General features: G+C 38.4%; 1 protein-coding gene across 6 annotated transcripts in view; it reads left to right on the top strand.

The window, feature by feature from the left end:
* BCKDHB (branched chain keto acid dehydrogenase E1 subunit beta) overlaps nt 1-17,125 on the top strand; it is a 274,508-nt gene that overhangs the window by 454 nt on the left and 256,929 nt on the right. The window lies entirely within an intron of this gene.

Genomic DNA, 17,125 nt, shown 5'->3' with positions numbered 1-17,125 from the left:
CACCCCTCTGTCCCTACCCCTGTCGCTCTGTCTTTCCCTTCCTCTCTTCCCCCCCCCCTCTCCCCTTCCTCCCCTTTCTATGACTTTCTGTCCCTCTCCCCTAGACCCTCTCCTTTTTTCCACCTCTTTTCCTGTCCTCTTCCCTTCCCTATTTCATAGACTCTTAAATATCCAGTTCACAACCCATTTTACAGATGAGGAAACTCATCTTCACTATAGAAGTAAGTGCAAAGACTTTGCCCAGGATCACCCAGATAATAAGGGACACAAAGCATGATTCAGTAATTTAGGAAGACTAATTAAGACTCTGTAGAGTCTACTGAGGTAATATAATACTAACTTTATGGGTCAAAGAAGAAAATATTTGTTCATAAGAAGCTGCTGATAACATTCCTAAAGGACAGAGTGAGTGATTCAACCACAAGTCTTTTGACTCCAAGATACTTTGATCTTGATATTAATGACTCAAGGCCCTTCCCACCAGCCTGTTTTCAGGCCCCTTGAAAGAGGCCTTAACACCAAGTAGGCCTCTTAAAGTGGGAGTGAAGGGTGCTTTGGTGGTTGAAAGCCTAGGAATTTAGTCTTCTTTCTCATGCTGCCTCCTTGCTTTCAGAAAAATATGCAATTGGTATTGCTATGACTTTCTATAGGACCCTCCCTACCTAGCTGTAGACTAATAAAAGCAAGGAAAACCTTTGATAAACCGGGGAAAGTAGAAACACAGTAGAATATAATGATTTTCTCAGCCTTTGATAGAATTGATAGACTTAACCAATTCTTTAATTTCAGTGGAAAAACACACCTCTGAGTGGTTTGAGTAACAGAATGGGTAATTATTTGATTTTCAGTACCTAAACTTTTGCAAAAATAATGACTCATACAGAAGACATTTTTTGTATATATTCTTATTTTATCCTTATAGCAAGTAGGTAGTACCAAGAATTATCTTACTTTAGAAGGCAGACCTGGGATTTGAATATCAGGTTCTCTGATTCCAAATGAACTGTTTTTTACACCATGCTACACTTCCATTACAGTGACTGATGGACTGTTTTATTTTTCTCCCTTAAAAATCTAAATATTATAGTTCTACAGTTTATAAAAAACAACCAAATATTCTGTTATCTCCCTAATGTGCTTAGGGAGGGCAAATTCTTTTGGTGTTCTTCCTAGAGCAACAATTTTTTTCTTTTTCTTTTTTTGGAGGGGGGAAGGCAGGGCAATTGGGGACAAATTATAATTATATAATTATAATAATTGTAGTTCTCATAATTATAGTTCATTTGTTGATATTTTAAAATAAAATTTACTTCACAAAGTCCTTGCTAAGCAAAAAACTCATTTTAAAAAACCCATTTATTTCTGTTGTAGGATGATGTTCCCTGCTTCTGATCTCTGGTGGTATATAGACACTGGTCCTGTGAAAGATCTTTACTATAAACTTCGATACCCCAAGTTACTATGAGACTTTGTAGTAAGAACAGGAGATGTCAGATATTTCCCTTTTGATTATAAAGCTGAACTTAATTTTGAGTGGGTTTTTAGCATAAGGGCATAATTGGGTAATTTGATTCCTTACACTCCTGTATAGGACTGAAGAGTAGTGGTAATTGCCATTATATTAGAGAAGAAGATTGAGAAACTTTTTCCTCTCACTGGTATGCTGCACTAAGTGCACATTCTTGTTTCAACAGTTTTTCTATATAGGGTATGGTGCTTTGGGGAGTGAGAGTACTGTTTTTCTTACTGGTGTGGTTCCCTCTGAGTTTCTACTTTCTTTGTCCTGGGAGTGTCAGGATGGGACTTGCCAGGTTCCTCTTTTAGGGGAATCTTCTTTAGTTCAGATTGTTAGACTAGCTCATCCCTGGATCTTGATATTTGCTTTGCCATTGCAGCCTTAGGACTTGTGGGCCTCTCCATTTGCAACTGAACCCTGTGTGTGTGTTATCTTCCCCAGTAATAGTGTGGGCTCCTTGAGAGTAGGGACTGTCTCACCTTTTTAAATTTGCATTTCAAATACTTAGTACAGTGCTTGACACACTGGTGCTTAATAAATGATTTTTTCAATCATTCACATTCTTCATGGGATTCTCTTTCTTTTATTGTATAATAGATATTGTTAAATTAGTTGCAGTTATATTCATGGTGGTCTTTTTTTGTTTTTCAAAAGTATATACTGCAGTATTAGATGGCTTAGTATGTCATGAAATTGTTTCTTGTTGCCTTTGGATAACAAGAAAATCAACTGCTAAACTTTTTTTTTCTTCTCCAATGAGAACCTGTGAGCCATGCTTCCATTTAGTTATGAGTTCTGGTTACTTTCATAGTGAGATTAACAAGACTGATGTAATTAATTTCTGTTACAGTATATGCCTTTTTTATTGTCACTGGACAAAGATCCCACACTTAGAGTGGCAACAGTTAAATTAATGTTTGTAGGTGGCTTAAAAACGGTGTGATTCTTTGTATCTTCTGTCTCCTTATCTATCACTCTGCCATGTTATTGGGAAGAGTAGAAAAGGATTGCATAGGCCTAAGGGCCATTTTATACTTTGTTTCATGGGTTTTCATGACCAAAGTCTTTATCACTAAGCTCCTCTGTACTCATCTAACCCAGTCCTCAGTAGACACAGTTAGTTTTTGGATCCATACACAGAGCTTTTCCATCATAGTACAGTTATCCCTTCCACAGAGTGACTTTCCCCATCCTGGTTTTGATATATTGTGGGTCAGTATACAAAATTACTGTAAATAGGAACTTTTGGGTGTTTTGTGAAAGCCACAGAGGATATGCAAAGGCAAGTGGACAATATAGAAAAAGTTTAGAAACTCAGGAATGATTACCCCAAATTTTACAATAAGGTACTGTAAATACCCCATAAAAGAAAAGAAAATATTCAGACCTCTTCTCTGGTACGAAGGGAGAGTCAAAAATTTTTACATGAATTTTCCAGATCAGGGGAGTGCTACACCCCTAACCCCTGAGATTGTGGAAAGGATAACTGAAGTACCTGTTTTTAGCTTTCACTTGCTAGTATGGTCCTCTACTTCATCCTGTTCAAGTTTTTTTGCACATTGACCATGCAAATTTATACAAGGTTCTAGAAGCCTTCTTGGTTTTTAGTTGTTCTGGATAAAAACAATTTTTTTCTTATGGAAGAGGTTGGACTAAGGTCCTCTCCAGCTCTAAGTGTGTGAATAACTGCATAAAACAACACTAATAAGCCCATACTCTGTCTCAAGCACTGGGGATACAAATTCAAATACAAAGGAGAGACATTCCTTGCTCTTAAGGAATTTATATCCTAATAGATACAGACTCCCTACTTACAGGAGTGTTGGCCAGGGAAGGATAAAAGTCATAGGGAGAGTGAATGGAACCAAGAGCAATCAATATACCTGCACCTTCCAAAAACAATAGTAATCTTGATTAGATTGTAATTTCCAGAGTTAGAGGCAGAAAGCCTGGAAGGGTTGGTATACCTGGCATTGGCATGTCAGGAGCTGGGATTGGCTAGATTTAAAGAGCTGTTATCTATCAGCATGGCTTTGGGATGGGAGTTCTAGGTCCAGATAGGAGGCTGCAGTGTATGAAGCATGGCAGGAAAATCTGTGATCCTAGATGATCACTCCATCAAAGCCCTTTTTTTCTTTTTCCAAACTGATGAGCCTTGTTGTATTTAACTTTCCTTCCCCTTGAGATTTCCTCCAATTTATTGTATATATATATATATATTCTGCATGTACATAATTGTTTGCACATTGTCTTCTTCATTAAAATGTGAGCTCCTAGAGGGAAGGAATCTTTTTTTGTCTTTGTGTCCCCAGCACTTAGAACAGTGCTTGCAACATAGTATTTAATAAGTTCCTATATATCAAGTTAATGATTTGACTTTTATCTGTCTGCTAGACAAATAAATGACTAATGAACAGATTATAATCTGTTTGAGGACAAAGACTGTATTTTATTTAAACCTTATTTCTTCCCCCTAAGGGCTTTGTACTGGAAATTGCATAGAAGGTACTTGATGGATATTTATTCATAGTATCATAGAGTTAAGGTTGGATGGGAGTTTAGATGTCATCAAATCCAACTCTTCCCATTTTGCAGATGATACACTGAGGCCCAGAGTGGTTAGCTCACTTGCCATGGTGTCTAGAGTTGAATTTGGACTAAATAAGTCATCCTGATTCCCAAGTTCAGTGTTCTTTCTAATATTCCATACTCCAAGTTAATGAATATGAATAGAAAAAGAACTGATGAGATTCTCTACATTGCAGGGTAAAGACTGATACAGCTAAAAGTTTACCTTCTTTCTTCTCTCTTATATGCTATTTAGCCTATATGTAGTGTACATTGCAGAACAGTTGAAAAAGCTTCTTCCTAGACAAGAATAGATAAAATTTGACATTACATTTCAATATGAACCAGGGCCAAAGTTCTTCTAAATGTTAAGGAATATCAAAATGTTCATTGTTTTGCCTTCCTTTCCCACACAACCTCCAAAGTTTTTTACCTTACTTGTTACAAAGTCTTGAATTATTAGAAATAATCAACTGTGCAGCCATTTTTGGCACTGTTGCTTTGTAGATAAAAGCAAATCAGTTCTATTCAAAACATTGATTTAGTTTTAGAAATTTAAGAAAGGCTTAAATGTTTGTTTACTGATTAGCTACACTTAGGGCTAATATAAACACAGCGAAATTCATTATTTGGAAGAGATATTGAAGATGAAGTTTAGAAGGGTCTGAGCAAAGGAGAAACAAAGTTTGGTTTAATACACTTTGATACTGAGTCTCACAAAAAAGATAAGGGTCTTTAGAAATCATCTAGTTTAACTTTTTCACCTTAAAGATGAGGAATAACACAGATTAAATTCACAGAGGGAGTAAGTAGTAGAGCTGGAATTTGAATCCAGTTTCTCTTAATTCAACACCAGTGTCCTTTCCTCCACGTTCTGTTATTAATGTAAGAATCTTCAACTCTCAGGGACGTGGCTTAACATGAAAAGTTGTCTTCAAGCCCAAGAATCCACTATTTCCTTTCATATTTTACAGAATCATTTTTACTCTTCTCAGATTCATATAACATTAGCTATTGATAGTCCTTCAAGCTGATTCTACAGGAATGCTCTACAGGCATTTATCTTGCATGGGAATGGGGAGGGAGGCAGGATGATGTTTTATTGACACTGATTTTTATCACAAAAAAGTTGCTGGTTGTAGAGAATTGTGTAAGGAGCATAGTGTTGTTTCTTAATAATGGAATTTGTGGTCATGTTTTAAAAAATCAGCCTTGAATGAACCACCTAAATGTAATATGTATGTCAATTGGGCCCTTTTTGACCCTTTGTGTGGAGCTAGTTTTTTCTCAAAATTTTTGTCTCAGTCTTTTCTGGGAACATTGAAAGTTGACTAATAATGTTTGTCTAAAAGAACTCTTTGTTCCCATGTAAGCACTCAGGTTAGGTAATATAGGGAAAGCTTTAATCCATTAATTAAACCAAAGGGACCTATACCCCAATTTATAATTCATTAAGACATTCTCCCTTCTGTTGCTTTCTGCGTCCTATAGAGACCCATCAAATTGCTGTGATTTATAGTGTCATCCTGGGCTGAAGATACCCTTTCCCCATTTGGGAAAAGTTGCTAAAAAATTAAGTGATCCTCCCTTCTGGTGAATCCCTTTCTCCCAACCCTTCATTCTTAAGAAATTACAGAGTAGGGGGTGGCTAGGTGGCGCAGTCACCAGCCCCAGAGTCAGTTGGACCTGAGTTCAGTTCCAGCCTCAGACACTTGACACCCACACACATACACACACCACTAGCTGTGTACCTTGGGCAAGTTACTTAACTCCAATTGCCCTCCAAAAAGGCAAAAAAAAAAAAAAGAAATTACAGAGTAATGTGTAATAGTGAAGAACTGGATTCTAGTACCCTTTAACATCATGGCTACTTTCTGTTCTATTGCCCTTTTTTCCATTGGGGGCTGTGCGGGAGTAGTTTGTGGGCCTCTATTGCCAAGTGAACTGGACATTTAATGCTCTTCTACTTTCTCTTGCCAAGGCTTAGTCTCATTTTGTTTCTGTCTGACTTCTTTTTGGGGATGCAGCATGCATGTTCAGGCCTCCTTTTGGTCCTGGCATGTCTCTCCAACTCAATGGCATTCAGTATTTCTGTGTCAGTTTGTATTTGTATCTCTTGAGTCTTTGTTTCTTTCTGGTGCTGGTTCCTCATTGTATATATTTCTGTTGTATTTTATGGATACATAGATTTCTTTGCAGGGAATTAAGTTCTTTTGTCTGTCCTCTATTTTTGTGCCTGACCTCACCTTTTTCTTTAAGTTTTACAGTTTTATTGTCTTGTTTTATTTTCACAAATATTTCTAGACTACCCTTCTACCCCATGAAAGCTGTCTTATAACAAAGTAAAATAGTAAAGCAAAGTTAACACTACTGACTTCATCTGAAAGTGTGTACACATTCCACATCTGTAGCACTGCCCTCTTTAAATTTTTGTTTTTAAAAAAAATTTAACAGGAATCCATTTTCTCTTCCTCTCATACTCTACCCCACTGGGGAGAAAAAGTTCATAAACCTCCTGAAATTTATTATGGATCCCCAAGGGACCACCTTCCCCCAAAATAAAAAAACTTCTGTTTTATAGAAATCTTGAACAAGGAAAAGGTTGAATGGTTAAAATACAGTTTTGGATTAACATTCCACTCCTTCTAATTTAACAGTCATTTGATCTTCTGCTTAGAATACTCAGTTTCTTCCTTGATCATTCCCTTCAAGAACTTAAAAAGGGCCTCCCTGTGAGCAATCAAAAGATAATGCCTTCTGAATGTGAATGAAGTATAAACTCAACTATAAAGGTATAAATTTCAAGTATAAAGAGGTACTTTTTAGTTGCCACCCTTATTACATTTTCCAGTAGTCTTGGTATTTTGTTTTTGACCATTTCCTAAAGTGAAGAAATAGTCAGTATCTTAGAATAGAGAAATATTCATTTATTAATATTTTCAGTTGAATAAAAAAAAAAAGGCTTTTATTATGCTTTTTCAATTTGATGTAGGGGGATGCTAAACAAATGGAGTCCTGGGTTTGGAGTCAGGAGGACTTGAATTAACACATTACTTCAGACTTATCCTAGATATATGACCTTGGGCAAGTCACTTCATAGCTCTTAGCTTCACTTCCACAATTAAAATGGTATTTATGGTTATCTATCTTATTAGGGTTAACTTCATACTACTAAGATATACACTTATCAAAACCTTCCATCAAACTTTGTTAATCTGGAACTTGCAGTTATCTGATTAATAATATAGACAACAACACTTCTACAAACAACAAATCCAATTCCTGAAGTCCTAGAAAGTGTCTTGTATTGGTTCTCATAGGAAGGTTCCTTCTGTGCTTGGCCAGTGGCCATGTTTCATTCTGGCAAGTCTCTGTCAATCAGGACTGCACAACAGAATTCAAACGCAAGATGGGGGTGGGGCAGAACTCAGACTATTCTGGCAAAGGGTATTACAAAGTACATCTGATTTCTGATTGGTGATTGATTACCCAAGTTATGATGAAATCAAAGCTAAGATGATTAGCAAGTGTTTATTAATTATTTACCAGATTTTGGGGGGCATAAAGCATCAGTAGTTGTTTACTAGATTTGGGAAACACTTAAATCAGTAATAATCATTATAAATTTGGGGGTCACATGATTGCCAGACTATTTACAAGTGCTTATCTTTTTATCGAAGAACAGCTCGCACAATAAATACTTAGTTACAAAATAGAGGCTTAAAACATAATAGAGTTGCTTATAATACCTAAGATAACATACTGTACTTTTTCCCAGTACAGGGTTACCTGTAGTAGCTACCTTAAAGACTTTTATATCAAACGAGATAATGTATGAAAAATACCTTGAAAACCTTAAGACATTCTATAGAATTGTCTGTTATTATCACAATCTTTATAATTTTCAGGCCCTTGTCATTGCCTTCCTCTAACGTATACACAAAACTCCAGATGTGGTCTAAGCAGGGCAGAGTACCATGGGAATGCTTCTTCTATATTCCTGGTTGCAGAAGCATAGTCTAGTCAGATAGAGGATTGACCTTAGAGTAAGGAAAATTTGGTTTCAAGACCCTCTTCTGACACATACTGGCTGGTTGGTCCTGGGGAAGTCACTTAATCTCTCAGTACCCCCAGGCAACTCTCTAAGGCTATAAATTGCAAAACAAGTGCTGTTCAGAATTGAGTTTCTTCTTAGGGAATTCCCCATACCCATGAAATCAAAGTTTGGGTCCCACTCATGTCTTCCCCACTTTATGGACTTTGTAAATAGGATTACAGCCTATCTGAAGGACTGAACTGTTCCATTGTTTGATCCACCATATATTCTAAATATGTTAATTAATTCCACATGACAGTACTTATAGCTTGGCAGCCGTACCTGCTTCCTCCTAACCATGTTCATTGGCTATTTTGCCGTCTTTTTTGCTAATAATAATGCACTCAGTTTCCCTAAAGGAATTTAGTTACAAACTAGGAGAAAACTGCTCAAAACATTGTATTCTTCAGTTGTCATTAGCATAGCTACTTCTTTGGGACCAGGAACCACTTGTTGCCAACAGTAAAGAGTGATGATTTTATTTATTATACTCCTGAAAAAGGTCATATAGTGTAGTGGATAGATTGCTAAATTTGAAGTAATGAAGAATTTACTAACTATGTGACCTTGGGTAAGTTATTTCTTTTCCCTGAGCCTCATACAACTCTCTAAGACTAACTTAGGGTGACTTAGCTAAATCAGAGTATGTTAATACTTTAAGAATGTGTAATTTCTTTGATTTAGCTCTTAGGTCATAATACTATTGACTTTGAAAATCTCTCTAAATTTTTCATTTAATGATTAACAAACTCTCACCTGGATATACATTCCACAGAGTAGTGAATCTGAACCCCTGTAGATCATTATCCAAACCCCATTCCTCATTCTTCATCTGATTCCTTATTTCTATCCTCCTTACCTTTCTCTTCATCCGCCCAACCCCTCAAGTCCTAATTAATGCAGCCTACCTTTCCACCATGCCCTCTGGAATGTCTGCTTCATAGGCAATAAACTTGTTTTCTTAAATCTTTTCCTTTACCATTCCTAATACATTCTAGCTCTCAAGTCCTGGCTTCCTCCATATAACACAGCCTCCTTGGCTAACTTTTCCAGCATTGACTGTACTTTCACTTATTTCCATCAGCTTTCTGGTTGAGAATGAGGAGTTGCTCTCCATGGACACTTCTAGGTTCTTTCCCTACCACCATTACTTGATAACCTCTCCTCCTTTGAGGTTCATACACTCTACATCTACCACCTATCAAAATCCCAGTAGCTCTTGTCTTCAGACCTTCAGGACACTCTCCTTTCCTCAATGAGTTCAGTACCTGACTCAAAGTCTTTCTTTTCTCTTTAACTCCTGAATTCAGACTAGGGGACTTCATCAGAGTCCCTCAAACAACCTAACCTTTCAGTTCTTCAACCTATTTATTTCCCATAACCTACTCCTCCACCCTACCTCAGTCACCCACAAAGATATTCATGCCTTTGATCTTGCCATCACTCACGAATGTACTGCTTCCATATTCAAGAGCTTTGAAATTTACTTGTCTCATTACAATCTATTAACTACATCTCTTTCTTAAGAGTCTACATTTATAGTTGGAAGGGGCTTTTAAGGCCATTTGTTCCAGCTTCTTCATTATAATTTATAGAGGTAGAGAGGGGTTCAGAGAAATGAAATGACTTGTTCATAGTCACACTGTTAGTGTAGCATGATTTGTACCCAGGTTTTCCTGACTGCAGGGCAGCACTCTATCTACTATGACATGTATGACCTTGGAGGTTTGACAGAATGATTTTTTTAAAGTAAAGCAAAATATACACAAGAAGAACATGGGATGACTAGGGTCCCAAGATTTCCATCAGTACAATAAATGGTGGCATACCTTGGCAACTGAGAGAAGTTCCTCTCTATTTGGGAGAAATGGCAGAGCCAGTTGACTCAGCTTCTCTGATACATTTCAAACAGGTAGACAGTTGTAGTAAACAATTTAAATAATAGGATTATGTACATTGTTTTAGAAACTTCTCAGACATCCCAGATATTTGCTCCATAGGATGTTAATTTTCATCAGGTTATAGTGGTTAAAATAAATTGGTCCCACCATCATCAGAGTCACCTAGATTCTTTTTTATTTTTTGCTTTAATTCTTTTAGGAATTCTAGTTGGCCTTATGTGTATAAACTGCATTTTTCTCTGAGGCTTTACTTGTAGATATTTTTGAATCCTTTTATTTGTTTGTTTGGTTTAGATTTTGAGCTTCCCTGTCACCATAATAGCTCTTTATGGTAGAATACTTCTTTTGTTTGTTCATTCTTCCAGCCTGCTTATGTTAGTTCTTTGGACTTTGTATTAGGGCTGGGCTCTGTATACTTCAGGGGGAGAAATGTTTGACATGAACTTTTTTTTTCCAAATGATTTATTAACTTCTGATTTACATCATTCATTTCTGCCAGATTTTGAGTTACACATGTTCTCCCTGTTTTTCCCCTACCCACTGCCCCAAAATAGCAGTCCCACAGGATATCCCCTCCTCCAATCTGCTCTCTAACATATCTTCTCCCATATCCCTTTCAACTTTTCCAGGGGATCTCTATGCCCCAGTGCCTGTATATCTTATTTCCCAATTACATGTAAAATAGTATTAATAGTAGTATATATATGTGTAATATATATAAATACATATATATGTAATATATATGTAAATGTATATATATTTTAAACATTTGATTTTAAAACTTTTGAGTTCTAGATTCATTCCCTTCCTCCCTTGTCACCCACCCTTATTGGGAAGATAAGCAGTTCAGTATAGGTTGTACATGTGTAGCTAATACAAAACAATAACATAGTAGATATATTGTAAAAGACTGACTATATTTCTCTCCCTCCTATCCCACCTCCCACTTGCTGTATTCTCTACTTTGATCTTGTCCCTTTTCAAAAGTGGGTGCTTCCAAATTCCTTCCCCCCCAGCCTGCCCTCCTTTCCATCATTCCCCCTCTCATCCCCTTCCCCCCTTCTCTCCTGTAGGGTGAGATACCCTATTTAGTGTGTATTTCATTCCCTCCTCAAGCCAAATTCAATGGGAATAAGGTTGACCCATTCCCTTTTGCCTTCCTATTCTTCCCCTCCATTGTAACCATTTTCCCTTGCCTCTTCTATATAAGATAGTTTACCCCATTCTGTCTCTCCTCATCTCCTCTAATAATATTCCTCTCTCACTTCTTAATTTCACCTTTTAAGTATCATCCCTTCCTGTTAAATTGGTCCTGTGCCCTCTATGTATGTATACTTATAAACATATATACACACATTCACATATGTATTCATATGCCCATATACCCTCATATATAGACATATATATATATATATATATATATATATATATATATATATATTTCTATTCCCTTCAACTACTGAGAAAGGTTTCACAAATTACAATTATTGTTTTTCCATGTAGGAATGTTAATAGTTCAACTTTGATAAGTTCCTTATGATTTCTTTTCCCTGTTTACCTTCTCATGCTTCTCTTGCTTCTTGTATCTGAATGTCAAATTTTCTATTCAACTCTGGTTTTTTCAACAAGAATGCTTGAAAATCCTCTATTCCACTAAATGACCATATTTTCCCCTGAAACATGATACTCAGTTTTGCTGGGTAGGTGACTCTTGGTTTTAATCCCAGCTCCTTTGACCTCCAGAATATCATATTCCAAGCCCTTCGATCCCTCAGTGTAGAAGCTGCCAGATCCTGGGTTATCCTGATTATGTTTCCACAATATTAAAATTGTTTCTTCCTGGCTACTTGTAATATTCTTTCCTTAATCTGGGAATTCCAGAACCTGGCTATAATATTCCTAGGCGTTTTCTTTTTGGGATCTTTTTCAGGAGATGATCTGTGGATTCTTTCAACCTCTGTTTTGCCCTCTGGTTCTAAAACACCAGGGCAGTTTTCTTTGAGAACTTCCTGGAGGATGATTTCTAGGTTCTTACTTTGATCATGGCTTTCAGGTAGTCCAATAATTTTTAAATTATCTCTCCTGGATCTATTTTCCAGGTCAGTGGTTTTTCCCATGAGATATTTCACTTTGCCTTCTATTCTTTCATTTGTTTGGATCTGTTTAATAGCATCTTGATTTCTCATAAAGTCATTAGCTTCCATTTGCTCTAATCTAATTCTGAAGCAATGATTCTCCTCAGTGAGCCTTTGAGATTCTTTTACCATCTGGAAAATTTGGCTTTTAAAGGCATTCTTCTCCTAATTGCCTTTTTCAGCCTCTTTTGCCATTTGAGTTAGTCTATTTTTTAAGGTATTATTTTCCTCAGTCAGGCTGTTGACTCTCATTTCATAATTTTCTTGCATTGTTCTCATTTCTCTTCCCATTTTTTCCTCCACTTCTCTTATCTGCTTCTTAAGGTCCTCTATGGCCAGTAACCAGCTCATATTTTCCTTTGAAGCTTTTGTTGCAGGAGTTCTGACTTCACTTTCTTCCTCCTGTTCCATGCTTTGCTCCTTTTTGTTCCCAAAATAGGAGTCTAATGTTGGAATCTTCTGTCTGCTTTGTTTCCTTTGCCTGGTCATGCTACCCCTCAGTCACTTGACCCCTGGGCTTTTTGCCACAGTAGGACTCTGCCACCAGACAGGAACGCTTTCGTCCCAAACGCTGGGGTTTTCTCAGCTGCTTGAGGTATTAGATGGGTGCCCTCTCTGAGGTCTCCACAGGCTCTGGCAAGCTGGACACACACCCCAGGACCTCCACCCTAGACTGCAATCCAGATCCAAGCAGGTTAAAACAAGACTCATTACCCCTAAGACTGGTTGCTTGGTCCCCCTACACTCTGCAGGCCAGGAGCTGAAGCTGCCACATGGCGCTTGGCTGGCTGTGCCAGTGTCTCAGCAGCTTCTCGCCCTGGGGGCAAAAGCCATGCACTCCCACTTACTGGGTCCCACAGTCCAGACTGCACTGACCTCTCACTTTGTCCTTTGTATCTATGTGTTGATAAATCTGGAAAAGGCCACAGCTGCTGCTGATCTGGAGTCACTCCGGCCAGAGGCTAGTCAGGCCCAGCCTGGGGCTAAAGCCTTGGCTTGGGGTTGGGTTCGGCTCCCAGAGCACTGCGCTCGGCTCCCAGAGCACTGCGCTGGCCAATTCCTGCAGGCCTACTGGGCTGCCCTCAGTGGGAGGTTAGCTTCTCTGTGTCATTTTGTGGGTTCTGTAGCTCCAAAGTTTGTTTAGAGTCCCCTTTTTACGTGGTTTGGGGAAGGTGGAAGCTGGACCTGTGGGGAGGTATTGTTTCTACTCTGCCATCTTGACTCTGCCCCCCCCCTGACATGAACTTCTGTCATCTTATATCCTTCTGCCACTTTGACAGATCAGGTTGGGACCTGTAAGCTTTTAGTGCTCTCAGATGTGATCTACAGCAAAAACTGCTCATTATTCTCCTGGTCTGAATTCTACAAGTTCCTGACCTAATTTTGGGTGTGTTGGCTTGTCCTTGGTTGGGAGTTTCAGTACAGTGTAGCTGGATTCATCAACTAGCCTGCTAGGAAACTGTAGATTCAAAGCTATTGGATTGTAGGCTTTTCTTTGGTCTGGGACTCTTTTATTTATTTATTTGCTTTTTGGAGGGCAGTTGGTGTTAAGTAACTTGCCCAAGGTCACATGGCTAGGTTTTAGGTTTTTTTGTGTGTGTTAAGTGTCTGAGGCCAGATCCAAACTCAGGTCCTGACTCCAGGGCTGGCACTCTACTCACTGTGCCACCTAGCCACCCCTGGTCTGGGACTCTTCCACCTAGAATAGCTCCAGGTTATTCCACTGCAGGTTTCAACCTGGACTGGAGACTAGAACTGACTCCCTGCTCTGCTCCTAGGATCAGAGCCAAACAGCTATTCATTATTTCTGAACTTCTTCTTTGCTTAGTTCTTTGTTGACTAAAACTGCTCCTCTCTACCACTCCTAGACACAAGTAAGTCTTCTCCTCAGTTGGTCCTGGATCTGTGACCCAGAACTGGGTAGTAGATGACAGAGCTTTCAGATGGTACCTGTTTCTATACCTTGTACCAGTTCAGTGATCTCCTGTGATCTCTTCTTGCCCTGCTGCTTTCTGCTATGATGCTCTCTGCTTTGGTACCTAGTCTTAATTCTCTTTGAGTCCTTGGGGACTGGAATTGTTCTGTACACTCCTAGCCAGCTTCCACCTTAATGTTCACTAGATCTCTCTGTCTAAATCCCTAAGCCACCCTGTGCTGGAAAAATTACTCCCTGTTATTATTTCTTGGATTTCCCAATCAGAATTCACTCTGGTGCATTTTCTAAAATTAGGGGCAGGTAACCTGCAGCCTTGAGGCCATGTATGGCCTCTAGGTCTTCAAGTGGGCCCTTTGACTGAATCCCAACTTCATAGAACAAATTCCCTTAATAAAATGATTTGTTTGATAAAACTTGGACTCAGTCAAAAGTCTGCACACAGGGACCTAGAAGACTGCATGTGGCCTCAAGGTCACAAGTTCTACACACTTGTAAATCTAGATATTTGTAGGAGAGATTTGGTGGAAGAGTTAGGCTGTGCTTTTTGCTGCTCCACCATCTTGACTCTGCCTGGAACATCAGTTACCCAAACTCTTAACTTTCGAGTCATTTTTGACTCTTTCATCCTCTCACTGCTCATCAGTTGCCAAATCTCACTTTCATATCTCTTGCATCCTTTGCACTCACATATCACTCAAATGTTCAGACTCTTACTACCTTTGGATGATAGATTATTTTAATAGCCTCTTAATTAATTTCCCACTTTCCAGTCTCTCCATTCTCTAATATATCCTCTACATGGCAGTCAAAATAATTCTCCTTTAGGATTCTGTTCATGTTACATATCTGCTGAAAATGAAATATAAACTCCTTAGCCTGGCATTCAAGGTCTTCCATAATCTGATTCCTGTCTCCCTTTGTAGCATTATTTCCAATAGCTTCTCCATGTTCCAGTCATACTGGAAGACTAATTCTTCCCTTGAATTTGACAGATTATCTATCACTTTCCTTCTATGGCACAAGTAGTACTGTATGTACTGTCTACCTCTGCTTCTTAAATAGCATTCTTAGTTTCTTTCAAGGATCAGTTTAGTCTTGGTGGAGGGAGAGAACACTAATAACTGGAGGTAATATAGAGGACTTCACCATTTTATCAGTAAATACTTGGTTATTTACTGGTGAAGCCTTTTTTAATCCTTTCAGTTACTAATGTTCTCTCTCCTCTATGTAGGCACTTATGTGTGTTCATGTTATATCTGCTAGTAGAATGTGTTTGACCCCAGAGACTTTGGTGTTTTCTTTGCATCCCCTTTGCCTAAAAAGTGATAGGGATATGGTAAATATATGGTAAATTTAATATAAAGAAATTGTTTGAGGAGTTAGGAAATAGGAGGTATGCCAAGATGTCAAGCAAAATAGTTAAGAGCTGCTTATAGGCTAAAGATCCTGTCTGGGGGCTGGAAGGGAAGGAGTAGGTTTGTTTCTTTAGAAAGGGATCTTGCAGTTACTTTGAGATCTGCTTACAAAGCCAGGGTTTCAGTCTCCGGTGTTAGGACAAACTGGGTGAGTAGTTTGGTCAGAATCAATACTCAGAAGTCTTAACTGGGCAAGAAGCCAGTCAGAAATGGAGTATCCAGGCCAGGAGAAAGCAAATAGTACCCAGCAATGTGAGAGAGCCCAGACAGAAGCAGAGTCCAGATGTAGATGCTAGAGAATTTTTGAGCTGAAAGTCACTTTGGGGATCATCTAGTCTAGATTCCTGTAATGGGAATGGGAATTTGAAGATCTTTTCTGTGCCTTAATAGACCTAGGGGCAGTTTGAAGACCTCTCCCTGCTTTGAAAGTAAACTCTGCCCCTATTAGGCTGAATATAATCACATGGAGCCTGTGATGAAGGGAATTTACTGAAGGGTGCAGCAGAACCCACAAGAAGCTTCCCTGCTGTGAAGATAAATTCTGCCCCCTGATAGGCTGAATATAGTCACATGGAGCCTGTGGTTGGAGGAGTTTTGCTGAAGGGAAGTAGAGCCCATAGGAAGCTGGTTCAGAGCTAGCCAGAATGGTGGGGGAGAGAGTGCACTCTGGAAAGGAGTTGGATAAGCTCATGAGTAGATATTGATCTTGTATTGGTTTGTGGGAAGGCTGAAGGATGCTATGGCTCTCAGCCTTATTATGGCTTCTGAATATCATTGGTATTATGATGGAATCAGGTCACTGGTTTTGGGATTCGGTTTTCTGGTGTCTAAATAAATCCTTCAGTTCTATCCTCTATCTGTAGAATCTGGTATATTTTGCCATTGAACATCATGCGATGTTTATAGTCACAGTCTTTATTGTGATCATGGGCATTGTACATATTGCTACAATTCCTTATTTGGCACATGAGAAAACTGAAGCACAGAGAGGTTAAATAGCTTGTTAAACAGTTAACAGCTAGTTAAGTAGCTGATTAGCAGCTGAGTCAGAGCTAGAACTCAGGTCTCCTAACTTCCAGTAGAGAATACTCTACTCTGTGAGGTTGGTTCTCTATATTTCTTAGTCCCCACAGTTCCCAATTTCATTTTAGTGGATTGAATTTTGCATGGTATATAGCATGCTAACATATCCCAGGGCTAAAATACATATTTCTATCAGTCTACTCTTATTTTTCCTTTTACTGTAAAAATCTAGTGTTTTTAAAAAATCATTTCTCAGTAATTGTATTTCATATATCTTTATATATATTTTTGAAGGCTAATTTGAATCTTCTTCCTCCATGAAGACTTTCTGGATGTCTGAACTTGTCTTCTTTACTTCCTATGTTGTCTATGCCACTTAATAAATCATAGCGAATTATTTGTATTGACTTATGTTGTTTTTCACTCATTTAGTAGTGTCTTACTCTTTGTGACCCTATATGTTTTGTTTTTGTACAAAAATACTGGAATGGTTTGTCATTTCCTTTTCTAGTGAATTAAAGCAAATGGAGGTTAA

Source organism: Petaurus breviceps, unplaced genomic scaffold (genome assembly GCF_028583685.1).
Source record: "Petaurus breviceps papuanus isolate PSGF00001 unplaced genomic scaffold, PetGlider_PUasm1.0 90734, whole genome shotgun sequence".
Classification (NCBI taxonomy): Eukaryota; Metazoa; Chordata; class Mammalia; order Diprotodontia; family Petauridae; genus Petaurus; species Petaurus breviceps.
The sequence above is the reverse complement of the archived record's forward strand: the minus strand, read 5'-3'. Positions and strand labels throughout refer to the sequence as shown.